This window comes from Sapajus apella, unplaced genomic scaffold (genome assembly GCF_009761245.1).
Source record: "Sapajus apella isolate SASKATOON/1434 unplaced genomic scaffold, GSC_monkey_1.0 scaffold92, whole genome shotgun sequence".
In the NCBI taxonomy this organism is placed as follows: domain Eukaryota; kingdom Metazoa; phylum Chordata; class Mammalia; order Primates; family Cebidae; genus Sapajus; species Sapajus apella.
Genome location: NW_022437032.1, coordinates 367,875 through 390,634, shown reverse-complemented (window position 1 = coordinate 390,634; position 22,760 = coordinate 367,875). Strand labels below are relative to the sequence as shown.

Sequence of the window (22,760 nt, the reverse complement as noted above, 5' to 3'; positions counted from 1 at the left end):
GTGATTCTTACTGTTTTTGTTTCTTTTTGTTTTATTATTTATTGAACACATATAATTAATTCACAGTGCTTTTATCGACATACCGTAGATATATTGTGGATTCGATTTCAGACCACTGCAGTAAGGCAAACATTGAAACAAAAGCAGTTGGACGACTTTTTCTTTCCTGGTACATATAAAAGTTGCATTTACACTATACTGTAGTCGATTAAGTATTCAATAGACTACCGTATACATACATTATGTCTAGGAAAATAAGGTACATACTTGAAAAATATTTTCTTGCTTAAAAATTCTAATGATCATGTCAGTCCCTAGCAACTCATGATCTCTTTGCTGGTAGAGGGCCTTGCCTCAATATTGATGGCTGCTGATGGATCAGAGTGGTGGTTGCTGAAGGTTAGGGTGGCTGTGGCAATTTCTTAAAATAACAACAATGAGGTTTACCACGTAAATTAACTCTTCCTTTCATAAAATATTTCTCTGTGGCATGAAATGCCATTTGACAGCATTTTACCCACAGTAGAACTTCTTTCAAAACTAGAATCATCCCTCACAAAGCCTGCCACTGCTTTATCAGCTTTTATGTAATATTCTAAATGCTTTGTTGTCATTTCAGCAATGTTCATAGCATCTTCACTAGAAGTAGATGACTTCTCAAGAAACCATTTACTCTGCTCATTCATAAAAATCAACCCCTCATTCAATAAACTTTTAATGGATGTTTTTTAATTCTAATTTTTTTTTTTTTTTTTTGCTATTTCCAACACATCTTCAGTTGTTTCCTTCACTGAAGTCTTCAGCCCCACGAAGTGATTTATGAGGGCTGGAATCACCTTCTTCCAAACTCCTGTTAATGTTGATAGGTTGACCTCCTCTTATGAATCATAAATGTTCTTCATGGCAGCTAGATTGGTGAGTCCTTTCCAAAAGGTTTTCAATTTATTTTGCCCAGATCCATCAGAGAAATCACTGTCTGTGGAAGCTATAGCCTTATGAAATATATGTCTTAAATAGTAAGACTGAGAGTTCAAATTACTCCTTGATCCATGGTCTACAAAATGGATGTTGTCTTAGCTGGCATGAAAACAACATTAATCTCTTTATATATCTCCATCAGGGCTCTTGAATGAAAAGGCACTTTATCTATGAAAAGTAACATTTTGAAAATAATCTTTGTTTTTCTGAGCAAAAATAAGTGTCCTGATTATAAGCAGGATGGCCAACTAGACACAGGAGAAACATCTGCCAAAGAGGGACCAGAAACCAGGAACAGTGGCACACTCCAAGCAGATCTTTGTGGAGAAGGCATTGAGAGTGAACAGAGGAAGGATAGACACTAGGCTGAAGAGGGAGGAAGCTGTGGACCAAGCACAGGGCTACTGTGCACCAGGACTCATTCCTGGTTCCCAGAGACTCCTGAGGAAAGAATGACTTGAACAGGCAAGGAGTGGCCCACTCTTGCCGTGGACCTCTGGAGTCCTGGCAGCAAGACACCTCAGGACCTCAATGGACACTTGAGCTGGCAGGAAGAGCTGCTTAGAGAGATGCTAGAGGAAGGATTTCAGGCTGTGCAGAGCCCAGCAGGTTTGGTGCAGGAACATCTGCAGTGAAACATGGCGAGGGACCCATAGGAAATTTTAGCCTGAAGGGAAGTGTCTGACCTGAAAAGATGAAAAAACCCTCCGAGACTACTATGAATACCTTTATGCACACAAGATAGAAAACTTAGAAGAAATGGTTAAATTCTTGCAAACATACAACCTCTAAAGAATAACTCAGGAAGAAATTGAATTCCTGAACAGATCAATAATGAATTCCAAAATTGAATTGGTAATAAAAAATCCTATCGACGAGAAAAATACACAAGACCAGATGAATTGAGAACTGAATTCTATTAGATATGTAAAGAAGAACTGATACCGTTCCTACTGAAACTATTCCAAAAATTGAAGAAGGGCTCCTCTCAACTCATTCTATGAGGCCAGCATCCTCCTGATAGCAAAACCTGGCAGAGACATGATAACAACAGTAAAAAAATTCAGACCAACATCCTTGATGAACATAGATGCAAAAAAGTCACAACATAATACTGGAAAATTGAATCCAACAGCACATCAAAAGCTAATCCATCTTAACCAAGCAGGCTTTATTCCTGGGATGCAAGGTTGGTTCAACATACACAAATCAATAAATACGATTCATCACATAAACAGAACTAAACCCAAAACCACGTGAACATCTCAATAGTGGTAGAAAAGGCTTCTAATAAAATTCAGTATCCCTTCATGTTAAAAATCCTCAACAAAATAGACAATGAAGATATTCAAAAATAACAAAAGCCATCTATAAAATATCCACAGTAAACATTATACTGAATGGGTAGAAACTAGAATAATTCCCCTTGAAAACTGGAACAAGATAAGGATGGCCTCTCTCACCACTTCTGTTCAATACAGTAGTTGAAGTCCTAGCCCCAACAATCAGGCAAGATAAATGTCATCCAGAATGAAAGAGAGGAAGTCAACCTATCCCTATCTGCAGACAATATGATTCTATATCTAGATAACCCCTAGTCCCTATCCAAAAGCTCATTGACCTGATAAACACTTTCAGCAAGGTTTGAGAATACAAAATAAATGTACAAAAATCAGTAGCATTTCTATACAACAGCATCCAAACTAAGAGCCAAATCAAGAACAGAATTCCATTTACTATGCACGCGCGTGTGCGCGCGAACACACACACACACACACATATCCTAGGAATACAGCTAAGCAGGGAGAAAAAAGATGTCTTACAACAAGAATTAAAAAACACTGTTGAAAGAAATAAAAGTGACACAGACAAAAATATTCCATGCTTATGGAGAAGAATCAATATTGTTAAAATGACCGTACTGCCCAAAACAATATTTACAGATTCAATGCTATTCCTATCAAACTATGAGTGATATTTTTCACAGAAATAAAAAAACTATTTAAAAAATTCGTATAGAACCACAAAAGTGCCTGGATAGCCAAGGTAATCCTAAGATAAAATAGCAAATCTAGAGGCATCATATTACCTGGCTTCAAATTATACTCTAATGCTACAGTAACCAAAGCCGCAAGGTGCCAATACAAAAGCAGACATACAGACCAATGAAACAGAATAGAGAGTCCAGAAATAATGTCACACACCTACAACTGTATGATCTTTGACAATGTCAACAAAAATAAGCAATGGACAAAGAAAAGTCTTCCTGTTTGACAAATAGTGCTGGGATAACTAGCCATATGCAGAAGACTGAAACTGGATCCCTCCCTCCCTTATACAAAAGTCAACTCAAGATGGATTAAATATTTAAATGTAAAACCTAAAACTATAACAACACTGGAAGATAACCTAGGCAATACCATTCTGGACATAGGCCCTGGCAACGATTTCATGAGAAAAACTCCAAAAGCAATTGCAACAAAACAAAAAATGGACAAACTGGACCTAATTAAAGAGCTTCTGTGCTCAGTAGTGGTCTTAACCCATGTTCAGTAAGCCATACTGTAATAAACACATGTGCTGTCATCCAGGCTTTATTGCTCCATTTATAGAACACAAACAAAGTATATTTAGCATAATTATTAAGGGACCTAGGATTTTTACAATGGTACTTACTCATTGGCTTCAACTTAAAGGCACCAGCTGCATCAACCCCTAACAAGAGAGACAGCCTATCTTTTGAGGCTTTGAAGCCAGGCATTAACTTATCTTCAACTATGTAAGTTCTAGATAGCTGCTTCTTCTGATACAAAGTTTCATCTACATTGAAAAATCTGTTGTTTTAGTGTGGCCCCTTTCATCAATGATCTTAGCTAAAATTTTTTGATAATTTGCTGAAACGTCTATACCAGCACTTGGAGCTTTGCCTCACACTTTTATATGATAAAGACAGCTTCTTTCCTTAAACCTCATGAACCAACTTCTGGTAGCTTAGAACTTTTCTTCCGCAGCTTCCTGACTTCTCTCAGCCTTCATAGAATTGAAGAGAGCTCAGACTTTGCTCTAGATTAGGCTTTGGCTTAAGAAAACGTTGTGGCTGGTTTGATCCTCTATCCAAACCATGAAAACAATCTCCATGTCTGTAATGATACTGCTTTTCTTTCTTATTTATCCTGTGTTCACCGTAGCACTATGCTTAATTTCCTTCAAGAATGATTCCTTTGCACTCACAACTTTGATAACTGGCAAACAAGGCCTAGTTTTTGACTTACCTTGGCTTTCAACATGACTCCCTCACTAAGCATCATCATTTTTAGCTTTTGATTTAAAGTGAGGGATGTGCAATTCTTTCTTTCATTTGAACATGCGGAGGCCACTCCAGGATTATTAATTGGCCTGATCTCAGTATTTTTGAGACTCAGGGAACAGGGAAACCCAAGGAAAGAGGGAGTGAAGTCAATCAGTGGAGTAGTCAGAACACACACACCACACACACATTTATCAGTTAGGTTTGCTGTCTTCTGTGGCCATGCTTTCTGGCAGCCCAAAACAATTACAATAGTATTATCAAAGATCACTGGTCACAGTTCTCATAACAGATGTAATAATGAACATAAAGCTTGAAATATTGTAAGAATTACCAAAATGTGACACAAAGGGAATGTATGCTGTCAGAGTGTTGGAATGGCCCTAACAGAGCTTCTCAGTGCAGAGTTGTTACAAACGTTCAATCTGTAATTAAAAAAAAAAAAAAAAAAAAAAAAAAAAAAACGCATGGGGAGAAATGCCAGATATAGGTGAAGGGGAGGAGGACAGCAAATCACACTGCCATGTGTGTACTTCTGCAACAATCTTGCATGTTCTTCACATGTACCCCAAAACCTAAAATGCAATAAAAATGGTAACTACAAAGTGCAAATAATGAAGCGCAATAAAACAAGTTTTGCCTGTATAGTAATTGGGAGTAAGCTGAAAAGCATCCAAGTTCATAGACCCTGAAACCACAGAGTGAAATTGGAATCAATTAGTGACTTGGCAATGCATTACCTGGGGAAGAGTGGAGCCAGGTGAGGCCCCGGGAGTTCCAAAATTAGTTTGTGGTCTGGTATCTGCAGGAAGTTCCTTAAGCAGTTAGGTTCGCAGTGGGATTTGGCCTAATTTCTTTGACAAGTGAGTAATTTCCAGGTAAATAAAGCAGGGTGAACAGTACTTAGACCTTTTTGCCACCCCACCTTTCACTCACATCAACAGCTCTCCAGTAAATAATTACCTCTTTTCATCTGACCTATGGCACTTAGCAATTTTTCTCCATCAATTTTAAGTGTCTTAATCTTATCAGATTGGTTTTCTGTAAAAGAAATTTTTTTTTTTTTTTGCTTATTTTTCTTTTTACCTTCCTTGATTTTAGTCATTTAAAAACTGAGGATGTATACCATATGCCCTTAGGCTGAGCCTGTTTTTTAGGCATATTTCAAGGGTGATAAATCTTTTATTTACTTTGATCTGGCCCCAGATCATTGTGCTTCTTGTCACTAGAGCAGAAGGGAGGTGGTATTCAGAAGTGAAAAGCTGACTAGACTTCAATCACGAGGCCCAGGAAGCAGCCCCTACCTTTTCTATCAGCTGATGATACCTTTTCTACCCAACAGGGTCTCAGCTTCTTTTTCCATATAGGAGAAACTACTGGAGTCAAGCATACCTACCTCGGGGGAATCGTGAAAGAAGGAAAGCTGGATATGCTATAGTGCATTGCAGCCCTTTAAACCTCCCGATGGGTGTATCAGCTGACAATAATCACATACCTGGAGAAAATATATAAGTCGTAGGAGAGAGAGAGATCCAATCCAGTCCCTCCTCTACTTCCACCATTTCTAATACAACGCAGGGTGGGAAGAAGAATGGCTGCAAATTATTCATTCTGGGAATCTTGTATAATAACATGCTTAATGCTTTTTTTTTTTTTGAGATGGAGTTTCACTCTTGTTGCCCAGACTGGGGTGCAATGATGTGACTTCGACTCACAGCAACCTCCACCTCCCTGGGTTCAAGCGATTCTCCTGCCTTAGCCTCCTGAGTAGCTGGGATTACAGGCATGTGCAACCACACCTGGCTAATTTTGTATTTTTAGTAGAGACAGGGTTTCTCTATGTTGGTCAGGCTAGTCTTGAACTCCTGACCTCAGGTGACCCGCCTGCCTTGGCCTCCCAAAGTGCTGGGATAAGAGGCGTGAGCCACCAAGCCCAGCCTCCTCATATACGTTTTTATCTAAACTTTTAAGTAAAACAAGCTTTGCCTGTATAGTGATTTGGAGTAAGCTAAAAAGCATCCAAGTTTACAGACCCTGAAACCACAAGGTTTGCAACAAATGTCAGGGACATTTTATTCTACTTGCTACATTCCATGGATAAATTCTCATTTGATTTCATACAAAGCCTAGAAGGCTCCAATCAAATCAAATACCAACCAAGTTAAAATTAGTGGACATGGAAGCATCTAGAATGCTTCCATGGAGTATTTTCTGCCCCCTTGCTCTGCGTTCTCTTAATCACCTTGCCTTCCAGGGAGGGATGTCAGGGAAGATTGCTTCTTCCATAATGCATGGTGTCTTTTTCTTATCAATACCATTCAATATCGCTTTCTTCGGGAAGTTCACTGATTCGCTGTCCTCACAGAGGTGAGCAGCTTCATTTAATTTGATCCTGGGGACATAGGCTGTGAAAGGAAACAATTTACAAAGAAGAAAGAGTGTTGAGGGCTACGCATAGATTTATGGGTGTAAAAAACAAAGCAAGTCCAGATGTGACTCATTTTTGAGGCATCTCGTAAATATACCTGACCTGTTTCATTTATAACAGAGGAAGATGCCCTGGCTTACAGCTGAGTTCTTTCTTTGTGTGTTACTCAACTTTCTTTTTTTTTTTCCATGAGAGTACTAAAACTAGAGTTTAGGGAGTGATTGATGGGGATTTGAGGGTTGTAGTTTTTTCAATGCTCCCGTTGGCTTTCTAAATTACTGCCTCTTCACGAGCTAATCATTTGTCACCCTCACCTCCTACAGTGTTTTACATGTTGGTAACTATTTCCTGCCTTTGCTGTTTTAAAGCTAATATTTAAAAATAAAGAGTTGACAATTTTTGTAGTACCACTTAGTGATATTAATTAAAATGTTGAAAGCGCATCAAAACAAAAACCAACTGCTTCTAGTTTCTGCTACACTGAAGAAGAATTTTACTGACCACCTGGGATTCCCAAAGCCTTCTAAAACTCATATTTGTATGCATGTGAATAAGGCGTGTAAAGTTTTGGCTCTCGGCCACTCAAAATGTGGACTGTGGGCCAATAGTATTGGCTTCACCTGCATCTTGTCAGGAATATAGGCTCAAGCCTACTCCAAAATGCAGAATCTGCATTTTAAGCACTCCACGTGATTTGTATGTGCAAAGAGTGTGAGGATTGATGTCTGAGATGTTTTATTAAATTCATTTAGATAAAGAAATTAAAGCCTTAAGAACGAAGAAACACTCACATATCACGTAGTAATATTGACCCTGGGTGTTCCACTTCGTCTTTCATTCCCATTGTAATGGTATCTAGAGAAAGATTTGCTAAATGCTTCATAATGCATTTTGTCACTCTTTTTTGTTATGCTGTCATTTTTTTAATGTATAATTTCAACTTGTAGTCTAAATTCATGGATTACATGTTCAGGTTTGTTACATGGATGGTATAGCTCATGATGCTAAGGTTTAGGGTATGATGGACCCCATCACTCAGGTACTGAGCATAGTACCCAATAGTTTTTCAACCCTTGCTCCCCTCTCTCCTGGCCCCCTCTAGTAGTCTCCAGTATCTACTGGTGCCATTGTTATGCCCATGAGTAGCCAATGTTTAGCTCCATCTCATGAGTGAGAACATGCTGTATTTGGTTTTCTAGTCTTGTGTTAATTGACTTAGGATAATGGACTCCAGTTGCATCCATATTGCTGCAAAGAACATGATTTTATTTTTTACAGCTGCATACTATACCATGGTGTACATATACCACATTTTCTTTATCCTCTGCACTGGGGATGCGCACCCAGGTTTATTCCATGTCTTTGCTATTTGTGAATAGTGTTGCAATGAACATGTGAGTGCATACGTCTTTTTGGTAGAATGATTTGTTTTCTTTTGGATACATACCCAGTATTGAGATCACTAGGTTGAAAGGTAATTCTAAGTTCTGTTGAGAAATTGCCAAAATATTTCCTTTTAAAAAAAAATTATTTTAATTTCTGGGATACATGTGCAGGACATGTAGGTTTGTTACACAGGTAAATGTATGCCATGGTGGTTTGCTGCGCCTGTCAACCCATCACCTAAGCATTAAGCCTGTCATGCATTAGCTATTTTTCTTGATGCTCTCCCACTGCTTGCTCCCAGACAGGCCCCAGTGTGTGTGTTGTTCCTCTCCCTGTGTCCATGTATTCTCATTGTTCAGGTCCCACTTATGAGTGAGAATATGTGGTGTTTGGTTTTCTGTTCCTGTGTTAGTTTGCTAAGGATAATGGCTTCCAGCTTCATCCATGTCCCTGCAAAGGGCATGATTTCATTTCTTTTTATGGCTGCATACACCCTTGTGAGGGTGTATATGTCCAGGAATGTAACCATTTCGTCTAAATTTTCTAGTTTATTTGCATAGAGGTTTTTATATTAGGTTGGTGGAAAAGTAATTACAGTTTTTGCATAACTTTTAATGGCAAAAACCACAATTAGTTTATACCAACCTAGTAGTATACTCTGATGGTTGCTTGCATTTACGTGGGGTCAGTGGTAATATCCCCTATGTCATTTTTTATTGTGTCTATTTGATTCTTCTCTCTTCTCTTTATTAGTCTAGCTGGCAGTCTATGTCATTATTTTTTTCAAATACTATACATGCATGTATCTTTATAATAGAATGATTTCTATTCCTTTGAGTAAATACCTGGCAATGGGAATGCTGGGTTAAATGGTATTTCTGCTTATAGGTCTTTGAAAATTGTCACACTGTCTTCCACAATGGTTGAACTAATTTACACTCCTACCAATAGTGTAAAAGCATTCCTATTTCTCCACAGTCTCACCAGCATCTGTTGTTTCTTGATTTTTTTAATAATCACCATTCTGAGTGGCATGAGTAGTATCTCATTGTGGTTTTGATTTGAATTTCTCTAATGATCAGTGATGTTGAGTTTTTTATATATGTTTTTTGGCTGCATAAATGTTTCCTTTTGAGAAATGTCTCTTCATATCCTTTTCTTTTTGATGGAGTCGTTTGTTTTTTTTTTTTCTCATAAATTTGTTTAAATTCCTTGTAGATTCTGGATATTAGGTCTCTGTCAGATGGGTAGATAGCAAAAATTTTCTTCCATTCTATAGATTGCCTGTTCACTCTGATGATAGTTTCTTTTGCTCTAAAGAAGTGATTTAGTTTGATTAGATCCCATTTGTCAATTTGGCTTCTGTTGCAATTGCTTTTGGTATGGTCATCATGAAATCTTTGCTTTTGCCTATGTTTTGATTTGTATTGCCTAGATTTTCTTCAAGAGTTTTTACAGTTTTGTGTTTTACATTTAAGTCTTTAATCCATCTTGAGTTAATTTTTGTATAAGGTGTAAGGAAGGAATCTAGTTTCAGTTTTCTGCTTATGGCTAGCCAGTTTTCCCAGCACCATTTATTAAATAGGAAATCCTTTCCCCATTGCTTGTTTTTGTCAGGTTTGTCAAAGATCAGATGGTTGCAGATGTGTGGTCTTAATTCTGAGGCCTCTATTCTGACACATTGGTCTATGTGTCTGTTTTTATACCAGTACTATGCTGTTTTGATTACTGTAGACTTGTAGAGTATTTTAAAGTCAGATAGTGTGATGTCTCCAAATTTGTTCATTTTGCTTAGGATTACCTTGGCTATATGGGCTCTTTTGTCGTTCCATGTAAATTGTAATGTGTTTTTTTTCTATTTCTGTGAAAAATGTCAATGGTAATTTAACAGGAATGGATTTCAGTCTATTCATTACTTTGGGCACTATGGCCATTTTCACAATATTGATTCTTCCTATCCATGAGTATGGAATGCTTTTCCATTTGTTTGTGTCCTCTCTGATTTCCTTGAGCAGTGGTTTTTATTTCTCCTTGAAGAGGTCCTTCACTTTACTCATTAGCTATATTCCTAGGTATTTTATTCTCCTTGTAGCAACTGTGAATTGGAGTCCATTCATAATTTGGCTCTATGCTTACCTATTGTTGTCATGTAGGAATGCTTGTGCTTTTTGCACATTGATTTTGTGTCCTGAGACTTCAGAAGCTGCTTATCAGTTTAAGAATCTTTTGAGCTGAGACAACTGGGTTTTCTAGATATAGGATTATGTCATCAGCAGACAGAGACAGTTCAACTTTCTCTTTCTATTTGAGTACTCTTTATTTCTTTCTCTTGCCTGATTGCCCTAGCCAGAACTTTTAATACTGTGTTGAATAGGAATGGTAAGAGAGGACATCCTTGTCTTGTACCAGTTTTCAAGGAGAATGTCTCCAACTTTTGCTTATTCATTATGACATTGGCTGTGTTTGTCATAAATGGCTCTTATTATTTTGAGGTATACTTCATCAGTACCTAGTTTATTGAGAGTTTTCAACATAAAGAGATGTTGAATTTTATCAAAGGCCTTTTCTGTATCTATTGAGGTAATCATGTGTGGTTTTCTTAGTTGTTTATGTGATGAATTTATGTTTGTTGATTTGCATATGTTGAACCAGCCTTGCATCCTACAGATGAAGCCAGCTTGATCGTGGTGGATAAGCTTTTGGATGTGCTGCTGGATTCAGTTTGCCAGCATTTTTTTTTTCATCAATGGTGTATCAGAGATACTGGCCAGAAGTTTTCTTTTGTTGTTGCGTCTCTGCCAGGTTTTGGTATCAGGATGATGCTAGTCACATAAAATGAGTTAAGGAGAAGTCTCTCCTTTTCGGTTTGTTTGGAATAGTTTCAGAAAAAAATGGTACCAGCTCCTCTTTGTACTTCTGGTATAATTCAGCTGTAAATCCATATGGTCCTGGGCTTTTTTTAGTTAGTAGGCTATTTATTACTGCTTCAATTTCAGAACTCATTCTTGGTCTATTCAGGGATTTAACTTCTTCCCGGTTCAGCCTTGGAAGGGTGTATATGTCCAGGAATTTATCCATTTCTTCTAGATTTTCTAGTTTATTTGCATAGAAGTTTTTATATTGGGTTGGTGGAAAAGTTATTACAGTTTTTGCATAACTTTTAATGCCAAAAACCACAATTAGTTTACACCAATCTAGCAGTATATTCTGATGGTTGTTTGCATCTATGTGGGGTCAGTGGTGATATCCCCTTTGTCATTTTTTATTTTGTCTATTTGATTCTTCTCTCATTTCTTCTTTATTAGTCTAGCTAGCTGTCTATCTATTTCATTATTATTATTATTTTTTTTTTCAAAAAAACAGCTTCTTGATTGTTGATTTTTTTGGAAGGGTTTTTAATGTATGTGTCTTCTTCAGTTTCACTCTGATCTTGGCTATTTCTTGTCTTTTTCTAGCTTTAGGTTTGCTCCTGTTTCTCTAGTTCTTTTAATTGTGATGTTAGAGTGTCAATTTGACATCTTTTTAACTGTTCGATGTGGGCATTTAGTGCTGTAAATTTCCCTCTTAACCTTGCTTTAGCTGCATCCCAGAGATTTTGGTATGTTGACTCTTTGTTATCATTAATTTCAAAGAACTTCTTGATTTCTTCCTTAATTTCATTATTTACTCAGGAGTCATTTAGGAGCAGGTTGTTTAATTTTCATATAGTTTTGTGGTTTTGAATAAATTTCTTAATCCTGAGTTCTGGTTTAAAGTTTGCTTTGTGCTTTGTCAGAAACTAGGATTGCAACCCCTGATTTATTTATTTATTTATTTATTTATTTATTTAGCTTTCCATTTGCTTGGTAAATTTTTCTCCATTTATTTATTTTGAGCCTATGTGTGTCTTTGCATGTAAGATGAGCATTTTGAATACAGCACACCAATTGACCTTGATTCATTAACCAGCTTGCCATTCTGTGTCTTTTAATTAGGGGCATTTAGCCCACTTACTTTTAAGACTGATATTGTTATGTGTGAATTTAATCCTGCCATCTTGATACTAGTTATTTATTTTGCAGACTTGTTGATATAGTTGTTTGACAGCGTATTAGTCTTTGTACTTCAGTCTGGTTTTGCACTGGCTGCTAACAATTTGTCCTTTCCACATTTAGTGCTGCCTTCAGGAGCTCTTGCAAGGCAGGCCTGGTGGTGATGAATTCCTCATGATTTTCTTATCTGAAAAGATTTTATTTCTCTTTTGCTTATGAAGCTCAGTTTCACTGGATATAACATTCTGGGTTGGAAATCCTTTTCTTTAAGAATGTTGAATATTGGCCTCCAATCTCTTCTGGCTCATAGGGTTTCTGCTGAGAGGCCCACTCTTAGTCTGATGGACTTCCTTTTGTGGGTGGCCTGGCCCTTCTATCTGACTGCCTTTAATGTTTTTTTCTTCACTTCAACCTTGGAGAATCTGATGATTATGTATCTTGGGGTTGATTTTCTCATAGGATATCTTACTGGGGTTCTCTGGTTTTCTTTAATTTGAATATTGGCCTGCCTTGTTCTGTTGAGGAAGTTCTCTTTGTTGATATCCTGAAGTACATTTTCCAACATAGTTTCATTCTCCCCATCTCTTTCAGGCACCCAGTCATTCATAGGTTTGGTCTTTTTACATAATGCCATAGTTCTCAGAGGTTTTGTTTCTTTCATTTCTTTCTTTTTTGCTCTAATCTTGTCTGCCTGTCTTATTTCAGAAAGACAGTCTTCAAGCTCTGAAATTCTTTCATCTGCTTGGTCTATGCAGTTACTGATTTTTTGGTTACATTGTGAAATTCTTGTGTTGTATATTTCAACTCCATCAGGTTATTTATGTTTCTCTCTAAACTGGTTATTTTGCTTAACAGACCCTGTAATGTTTTATCATGGTTCTTAGCTTCTTTGCATTGGGTTAAAACATACTCCTTTAGCTCAGCAAAGTTGGCTGTTACCCACCTTCTGAAGCCTACTTTTGTCAATTCTCCATAACAGCCTCCCCCCAGTTATGTCTCCTTGCTGGAATAGATGTTGTGATCATTTGGAAAAAAAGAGGCACTCTTGACCTTTGAGTTTTCAGAATTTTTTTGTTGATTCTTTCTCATTTTTGTGAGTTTCCTCTGTCTTTGTTCTTTGAGGCTGCTGACCTTTGAATGGGGTTTCTGTGGGGACATTTTTGTTGATGATCTTGTTGTTACTTTCTGTTTATTTTTCTTTTTAAACAGTCAGACACCTTTTCTGTAGGGCTGCTGCAGTTTGCTGTGGGTTCACTCCAGACCCTAATCACCTGGGTCCCTCCTGCATCTGGAGGTGTCACCAGCGGAAGCTGTGGAACAGCAAAGATGGCTTCCTGCTCCTTCCTCTGGGATCTCTGTCCCAGAGGTGCACTGACCTGATTCCAGTGGGAATGCTCCTGTAAAAGATGTTTGGTGACTCCTGTTGGGGGAATCTCACCCAGTCAGAAGGCACAGGACCTGTTTAACAAATCACTGTGGCTACCCCTTGGCAGTGAGGGGGCACTGTTCTGGGGAGAATCCCACTGGTCTAGACTGCCTGGATTCCTTAGAGCCAGCAGGGTGAAACATTAAGTCTAATGATACGTGGAGAACATGGCCACCCCTCCCCAAAGGGGCTCAGTCCGAGGGAGATCAGAACTCTGTCCCTAAACACCTGGTTGGAGTAGCTGAAATACTGGCAGGGAGGCCCTGCCTAGTGAGAAAGGATGAGTCAGAGTGCCCAGAGAGGCAGTCAGGTCACAATCTGCCACAGCTGCTATGCTACACTGTTGGAAATTCTTCCCGGGCCCTAACCATTCAGTCTCACCAGCACTGGCAGGGGAAAACAGCAGACTGGGGCCTGCAGCAGGCAGCCACAGTGACTATGGCCACCCCTGCCCCTGGGAATTTGGTAGTCTTGGGTAGTCTCCAGACAAGTGGCTGCTGAGAATCTGCACAGCACTCTGCTTGGGACACATGGCCATGGTGGCATGGGCTCACAAGGGATAAAGTGCCAAGATGGCTGACTAGAAACAACTGTGGTTGGAGGCTCCAACTGAGAATTAGGAAAATGGTGAGTGAATTCTATACCAGCAACTGAAGTAACCAGGTTCTCTCATTGGGACTGACTAGGTGGTTGGCATAACCCATGGAGAGCAAGGAAAAGCACAGTGGTGCAATTGGCTATCTGGGAGCCATATGGGGAAAGAGGAGCTCCTACCCACAGCCAAGGAGGCTGTGAGTGCTGTGCTGCCTGGCCTGGGAAACCATGCTTTTCACATAGATCTGTGCAACCCACAGATCAAACTGCTTTCTATAGTGGTTAAACCAATTTACATTCCCACTAACAGTGTATAAGCAATCCCTTTTCACCACAGACTCTCCAGCATTTGTGTGTGTTTGTTTTTGTTTTGTTTTTACTTCTTAAAAAAACATCAATTCTGACTGGTATGATACCTCATTGTGGTTTTGATTTGCATTTTCTGATGATTAATAATGTGGAACATTTTTTCACATGTTTATTGGCCTTGTGTATGTCTTCTTTAGGGAAATAACTGATTTTTGTCCAGTTTTTAAAGAAGTTATTTGTCTTTTGCTTTTTGAATTATGTTCCTTACAGATTCTGAATATTAGATCTTTGTTGGTTTCATAGTTCATGAATATTTTCTCCAGTTCTATAGGTTATCTGTTTACTCTGTTAATAGCTGTTTTTGCCATGTGGAAGCTCTTTAGTTAATTAGGTGTCACTTGTAAATTTTCATTTTTGTTGCAATTGCTTTTGAGGATGTAGCCATAAATTCTTTCCAGAATAGTATATCTTAAATTTTCTTTTAGGATTCTTATAGTTTGGGGTCTTCTATTTAAATCTTTAACCTGTGGTATGCTAATTTGTATTCATGGTTAAATATAATGGTCCACTTTTATTCTTCTGCATATGGCTAGCCAGTTATCCCAGCACCATTTGTTGAATAAGAAGTCATTTTCCCACTGCTTATTTTTGTCAGCTTTGTTAAGGATCAGATTGCTGTAGGTGTGTAGCTTTATTTCTGGGTACTCTATTCTGTTCCATTTGTCTATGTGTCTGTTTTTGTACCAGTACCATGCTGTTTTGGTTACTACAGTCTTATAGCATAATTCAAAGTCAGGTAACCTGATGCCTTCAGCTTTGTTTTGTTGTTGTTGTTGTTGTTGCTGTTGTTTTGTTTTGCTTTGTTGTGTTTTTGCTTAGGATTGCCTGGGCTACTCAGACTCCTACATTTCATAAGAATTGTAGAATGGTTTTTCTAACTCTGTGAAAAATGACATTGGTAGTTTGATAGAAATGGATTGGAATCTGTACATTGCTTTGGGCAGTATGGCCATTTCAACAATATTAATTCTTTCAATTCATGAGCATGAGAATATTCTCCATTTGCTTGTGTTATGAATGATTTCTTTTAGCAGTGATTTGTAGTTATCCTTGTAAAGATCTTTCACCTCCTTGGTTAGATGTATTCTTACATATTTTATTTGTTTTGTGGCTATTGTAAATGGGATTGTGTTCTTGATATTTATTCCCAGCTTGAACTGTATTGGTGTATAGAAATCTTACTGATTTTTGTACATTGGTTTTGTATTCTGAGACTTTACTGAAGTATGTTTATCAGTTCCAGGAGCCTATGGAGGTATCTTTAGGGTTTTCTAGGTATAGATATATCAACCATGAAGATAAATAGCTGGACTTATTTTTTATGTATTTAGATATCTTTTGTTTTTTTCTGTTACTTGAATGCTCTGGTTATTACTTCCAGTGTTACATAGAAGAGGAGTGGTGAGAGCAGCATCCTTGCTTTGTTCAAGATCTCAAGGGGAATGCTTCCAGTTTTTCACATTCAGCAGGATGTTAAACATAGATAATTCTTGTTATTTTGAGATATGTTTCTTTCACACCTAGTTTGTTGGAGATGTTGGAGGCTTTTTATCATGAGAGAATATTGCATTTTATTGAAAGCTTTGTCAAAGTCTATTGAGAGGATCATAGAAATTCTATGTTTTTTGGTTAATAATGTTTATTGATTTGCAGATATTGAAGCAACCTTGCATCACAGGAATGAAACCTACTTGATCATGGTGAATTACTGCTAGATTCAGTTTCCTAGTATTTTGTGGAGAATTTTTACATCTACATTCATCAAGGATATTGGCCTGTAGTTTCCTTTTTCTCACTGTGTCTTTGCTAGGATTTTGTATCCAGGCAATAATAGCTTTGTAGTATGAGTTAGGGAAGAGTTCCTCCTGGATTTTTAAATATTTTCCATAGAATTGGTGCCAGCTTATCTTTGTACATATGATAGAATCTGGCTGTGAATCCATTTGGTCTGGAGCTTTTTTAGTTGGTAGATTTTTTTTTTTTTTTTATTACTGACTCAATTTCAGAACTCATACCGATCTGTTCAGGGTTTCAGTTCCTTACTGGTTCAATGGTGGAAGATTGTGTGTTTCCAGGAATGTATCCATTTTCTCTAGATTTTCTAGTTTTTGTGCATAGAGGTATTCATAATAGTCTCTGAGGATATGTTGTATTTCAGTGGGATTGTTTGTAATGTAACCTTCGTCATTTCTATTGTGCTTATTTGGATCTTCTCTCTTTTCTTCTTTGTTAATCTAGCTAGTGATCTATCACCCTAGTTTATCTTTTTGAAGAACCAACTTTTGGTGTCACTGATTCTTTGTGTGGAGTTTTTGGTCTCCATTCAGTTCATCTCTGACTTTAGTTATTTCTTTTCTTCTACTAGCTTTACAGTAAGTTTGTTCTCATTTTCCTAGTTCCTCTACATGGGACATACAATAATTTGAGAACTTCCTAATTTTTTGAGGTAGGCATTTAGCACTATAAACTTTCCACCAAAGCTGCTTTTACTGTATCCCAGGGATTTAATTATTTTTGTCTTTGTTTTTATTTATTTCAAAGAATTGTTTCATTTATGCCTTACTTTTATTGTTTACCCAAAAGTCATTCAGGAACAAATTATTTAATTTTTATGTAATTGTTATCATTCTTTTTAAGCTGTCAGTGGGGATAAATCGTAAAGAACATGACATACTGTCTCCAATTAGCTGATGAAAAATGGCATCTGTGCCATTGGGCCTGGACTGTAGATGACAGCTGTGCACTCTGGCCTTATCCCTTAGTTTTCCTGCATAAGCAGAGCACAATCTTGTGAACTCAGTGTGTAGATTTGCTTCCAACTAGTAATCAATATTTCACTATCTACCTACCATCGTTAGTTACCACTTTTTTCTGAGTATAAACTGCTTGATTTTAATGCATTCAATTTCTGAAAATCAGGCAAAAAAGTAGAATCTGAAAAATATGTGTGCCACCAAACCAAAGGGATTTTTTGTTATCGTTCTTGGTTGGGTTTTTTTGTGTATGTTGCATTTTAACCAAGTCAGCATTCTTGATTCAGTTGGGTATGGTCTTTCAACGTATGCCTCTCAAAGAACAATGAAAACTGCATCACTCTAAAACTGGAAAACAATTTGCAACTCTCATGTGCCATAAATTCCACAAACATAGGTTACCACTTAAGTTGGCATCAAATTTAGCAGAGACAACAGCATTTTCATTAAATAGCTATGAAGAGATAATAAATGAATGAGACTGGCATTGCCAACAAAAAATGATAATTATCAAACAGATAATCCATTGCCAGGCTCTGAGAGAAAGTTAACCACAGGGACATTTAGGTACATGTAATAGGACTGGTAGGTGGTGATATGGTTTGGCTGTGTCCCCACCCAAATTCTCATCTTGAATTGTAATTGCCATAATCCCTGTGTGTTGTGGGAGGAACCCAGTGGAAAGTAATTGAATCATGGGGGCTGTTACTCCCAGGCCGCTGTTCTCATGATAGTGAGAATTCTCAAGAGATCTGATAGTTTTATAAGAGGCTTCCTCCTTTGCTCACTCTCATTCTCTCTCCTGCTGCCATGTGAAAAAAAAATGTGTTTGTTTCCCCTTCTGCCATGATTGTAAGTTTTCTAAGGCTTCCCCAGCTATGCAGAACTGTGAATCAATTAAATGTCTTTCCTTTATAAATTACCCAGAAGTAGGCATATCTTTATTAGTGTAGCAGGAGTGGTCAGGGGAAAGGATCTCTTGGACACTGAATACAGGAGGAAGGAATGTATTTCAGCTGGGAGATCCCAAATGCCTGGGTCTCCCTCCTCATTAGCAGTGAGAAGGAACTAATTCAGGTGGATACTAGGCAGTCTTTTCCTTGCATTTAGGTTCTGGGACATGGATTCAGTTGCATAAAAGCAGAATTTGAGGCAATTTTATAGCCCTCTCCCTTTCTATTTTTGTTGAGAGATAATAGCTCACAAGAGCCAATAAAGCAGAGAGAGTGAGCCTGTTGTCTGTGTTGGGGTGGGGACCTGTCAGAAGTGCCGGTGCCCTGACTATGTTAATAATAGGAAGCTTTTTAGACACAGTGTGCTGGATATAAAAGCTTTTTTTTTTTCTTTAAGAACTTTATTCATTCAGATAATCAGAGATTTAAGTACTGAGAAGAGAGGAAGTTTTCATATTTAAGGATAATCATATTTTTCCATTCTTCTATTTATAAAGGATTCCTGATTTCTTGCTTGTCTATTTCCTCTTACTCATGGAAAAAAGGACGATAACATAGTTTGTGTGTAGAAATCAGTAGTTTCTGTTCTTGGTTGGTTGGAGCTCATCTAACAAGGCCATGAGTGTAGGGACACAATCTCATCCTCCGTCCTCTTCACTCAGAAAGCTAGAAGCTGACAGAAGTTGGCATGTACTATTGATTCAAGTTTCAACTTGAGAATGGAGCATCAGTAAACTCATTTTAGATTTCACGAACAGCTACATCATCCAGCCAGGAATGTTTTCAATAACAAAAGGTGGGTTTCATTCTCCACCTGCTGACTCTTGTCTGATTTCTCAGTTGGCTCAGAACTTGAACAGGAAAGCAAGATAGTATTCTGTGTGTTTCGAAGAGTACAAGACATAGTGAAAGAATGAACACTAAAAATGTATGCAGTGGGTTAAAGGCTATGTACATTAACGTATCTCAAACTGTGTATTTGAAAAAGAAATCTCACCAAAGATCTATCACTGAAAAATGTGAGAAAGAATATTTCTGTAAACCTCAGACAGAATCTCTTATTTATATGTATTTTTAAAATGAGGTTATACATATGGTTACTTTTATATGTGTGTATATTAAAGAACAGTAATTTGTTATATCTAAATATACCACAATTGCAATGTTGTGTGTAATGATTTTTTTGTTACTTTTAAATATATAAGATGCCTGAAAAACGGAAATGGTCTGGGTCTCTCTTGACCTCTGAAATAGCCTAATGGGGCTATTCTGAAGTGGCTGAAGAGCTGGGTCAAAGACCAGCCCCCGCTCACTTCTGAGAGTTCTCAGTTCATTCAAGTGAAAATAGAGAGGAAAACTAACTGAGTGTGGCTAGGAAAAGGAATCTGCATAAACTCTAAAAAGGGAAAATGACCTTGAAATATATAAACCCTAGATCTCCAGAAATTGTTTGTGCAGGAACCAGCATAAATTCACATGAATGTGTTTATTGTCCTCAATAAAATGCAAAAAGGCATTCTCTGAAATGGAAGCAGGAAGTCCTAAGATCAAAGGGTTGTTGAGCAGTTCATTTATATTAGAAGGGGTGGGCAAGATTAAGAACGATTTGAGGTAATTAAAAATGTAAAGTCATAACTGTGATCCAAATTGGAGACAATGAGAAGCAAAATCCCATCTTCAGGTAAAATGCATCTTTGCTGCAAAGGACAGATGTAAAACGTTTTCTAAGAATTTAGACAAGGGAAAGGCGATTAACATGAAGTACACAGAATGAAGATGAAGGAGATCTGTGATCAGGGTTCCAAATGAAGAGACCAGAGCAGAACTAAGAAAAAGCGCAGAAAACTGTTACATCTACTTATGACAACAACAACAATAATCTTCCTGAGTTTAGCAAAATATAGAAAGGATAACTGAGAAAGTACACTGCTTGCTCAGCAAAGTCAGAAAAGAGAACTACAAGGATGTACATGTGGTCATAATTTTTAAATTATATGACAGGGGTAAAAATGTCCTTCAATAACATTTGAAGGAACCGAGGAAAAGAAAAAAGTGACTTAATAAAACAAAAGAAAACAGACTGGCTTCAGAGTTATCACTACAACACTTAAAGTTACACAACAAGAAGCCAGTAAGGGCTCAGGAAACGTAGCATTTTAGTAAAAAGAAAAATAATGACAGGTGAATATGCGCCTCACTTACTGAGTAAGACAGCAAAATTAAGAGCTTGAGATCAGAGAGATGATGGCATAAAAATATGACAGGCAAACACTGAAATCAGTCAAGCATGGCATTGATAACACATAATTTTATAAAGCTAGACACAAGAGTAGAGGCATGTATTAAAAATTACTTTTGAATGAGAAAGTTCGGGATGGCAAAAACTAGATGATGACGATCTGTGCTAAGGAAGGTATGCCACAGAAGAAAATAAACTCCCTGAGTAGAAGAGTTGGTCTAAATGTAGGATATCACAGTGTTATTACTAATGATGAAATAAAGGTTGAAGTGCAGATGTGTGTACTTGTAAGTGTATGTAAATGTTTATGATGCTATTGATAGAATTTAATCAGTCTATTGTAAATAACATCAAAAACTTAGACATGAAGTTGAAGGAATGGCAATAGTAAGAAAATGTAAAACTAGATGACAGAGTCAGACCAAATTTACATACTATAATCATAAATTAGTAATATTTTTATTAAAAATATCTACACTACAGAATGTTTATAAGAAACATGAAATGATTCCAAAAGATTTTAAGCAAATGATAGGCAAAGAAATGCCAGTTTATTGCACAAGTAAAGAAAGCAGAAGGTTCAATATTATTGTGGGATAAAGTGGAATTGAATCAGAATAACAATAAATGGTGGACAAAATCATTTGTTTATTGGCAGCAGATAATAATGTAAATGAGCAAATATAAAACTTTAAGCACAAATACTAACTTTATTTTGGAAAGATGAAGGAAAAATTAGATATAACTCCCAAACTCAAACAGTTGGGGATGGGGCAAGGAAATATTGAAACAAATAATTGTAATGCAAAATGCCTGATGCATCTCTTCATTCAACAAAAATTTGTTGAGATTGCTTCTGTGTGATGTAACTCAAGCACTGAGAATGCAATGGGGAATAAGCAGATGTACTTCCTAACTTCAGCATGTTTACAGTCCATTACGAATAAAAGAGAGGAGTCATGCAAAGAAGAGAACAATAAAAAGCCACAGAAACAAAGTGAAAGAAGGTTTTGGTGATGAAAAGCTGCAGAAATTTCACTCATTTCACATCAGGTTGGTAGAAGCTGCTTTTATCAAATGCATCCTGCTATATTAGGTACATGAAGAAACTATACAAAAAGGCACACAAAATTAGTGTCAATTACTGCAAAAAAAAAAAAATTCTCACAAGCAGATTAACTTTTATTTTTTTTTGAAAGAGCATCGTCCAAGAATAGCTTTCTTCCAGACCATGAGCCCACAAATTTTCACAAGCTTCCCTGATAATCTCCCCCAACCAGGTCCACAGAAAGAGTAAAATTATTCCCAGAGAGGATATTAAAAGCACGGGCAAGATCATGTGCATCATTTGCTGCCAACAGACACAAAACGGATGGCTCGTGTGTTTTCCAGGCTCGTTAATTGCAGACCTACCAGTGGCTCATTTGGTCCCTTCCTTGGTGTCTGGCACCCTATTCTCACTTACTGAAAATATTTAATAAAACAGAAATTTCTTGCATTTAGCTGAAATTAGTTCAAAGTAACAAATTGTTACTTTGACTAACTGGACATACTAGCAGAGTGAGATGTGTGGCAATATATTTCCTGTTACGGGATTTTTATCTAGAAGCATAGGATGTCTACAAATAGCATCTTTACTGAAATACAGACCAGTTCTATGTTTTGTGTGTGTTGCTTTTACTCCTGATTTTCTCTGCAGAATCTTTTAGAGGTTGAATATGACTTGTTTATTCCCCTTTGGACCTTCTTTAGATATTTAATCATTTTCAAGTAATAATTCAGCTTGATAACAGGCACTTGGATTTAGGAGAAGGCCCTTTAAGCCTTCAGCAAAAACTATGTGAGGTGTGCACCTCATGCATTCAGCAGCAATGTACTGTATACGTATATCTGTTTTGTGATATCACTGATGGTCAAGAGACATTGAATTGTGTATTGCTCTCTTCTTCCAAGCTGTGAATTGTTCTAGTTTCTGAGTCTGGGTTTTATTTTATTTTACTTTAAAAAAAGAAAATTTTGAAAAGAGTTCTCTTTGTTCTATTACAATAATTTTCAGCACTCTCTTCATCTCTTATTAAGTCATTCTGTACCTTCTCTCAGAGCACAATGCGACTGAAGCATTAATTAGCCTTCAGAGATCCTCAGACATGCTTCTTTCAGCAAAGGTCTGACATTTGGGGACTGTCAGTCACTTGGAGTTATACTGAATAAAAAATTCATATTAAACATTTCAACAAGGAGTTTATATACACTGGCAGAGGGAGATGGAAGATTGGTAGAGTAGAAGGGAGTCCAT

The 22,760-nt window shown here is 37.3% G+C and overlaps 1 long non-coding RNA gene across 1 annotated transcript; it reads left to right on the top strand.

The window, feature by feature from the left end:
• Positions 1–3,551: 3,551 nt before the first annotated feature.
• Positions 3,552–19,148, top strand: LOC116535122. The gene is made up of 3 exons (XR_004262054.1): positions 3,552–3,646; positions 9,858–9,860; positions 19,138–19,148. It is a non-coding gene; the product is annotated as an uncharacterized LOC116535122 (long non-coding RNA).
• The last annotated feature ends 3,612 nt before the right edge of the window (positions 19,149–22,760 follow it).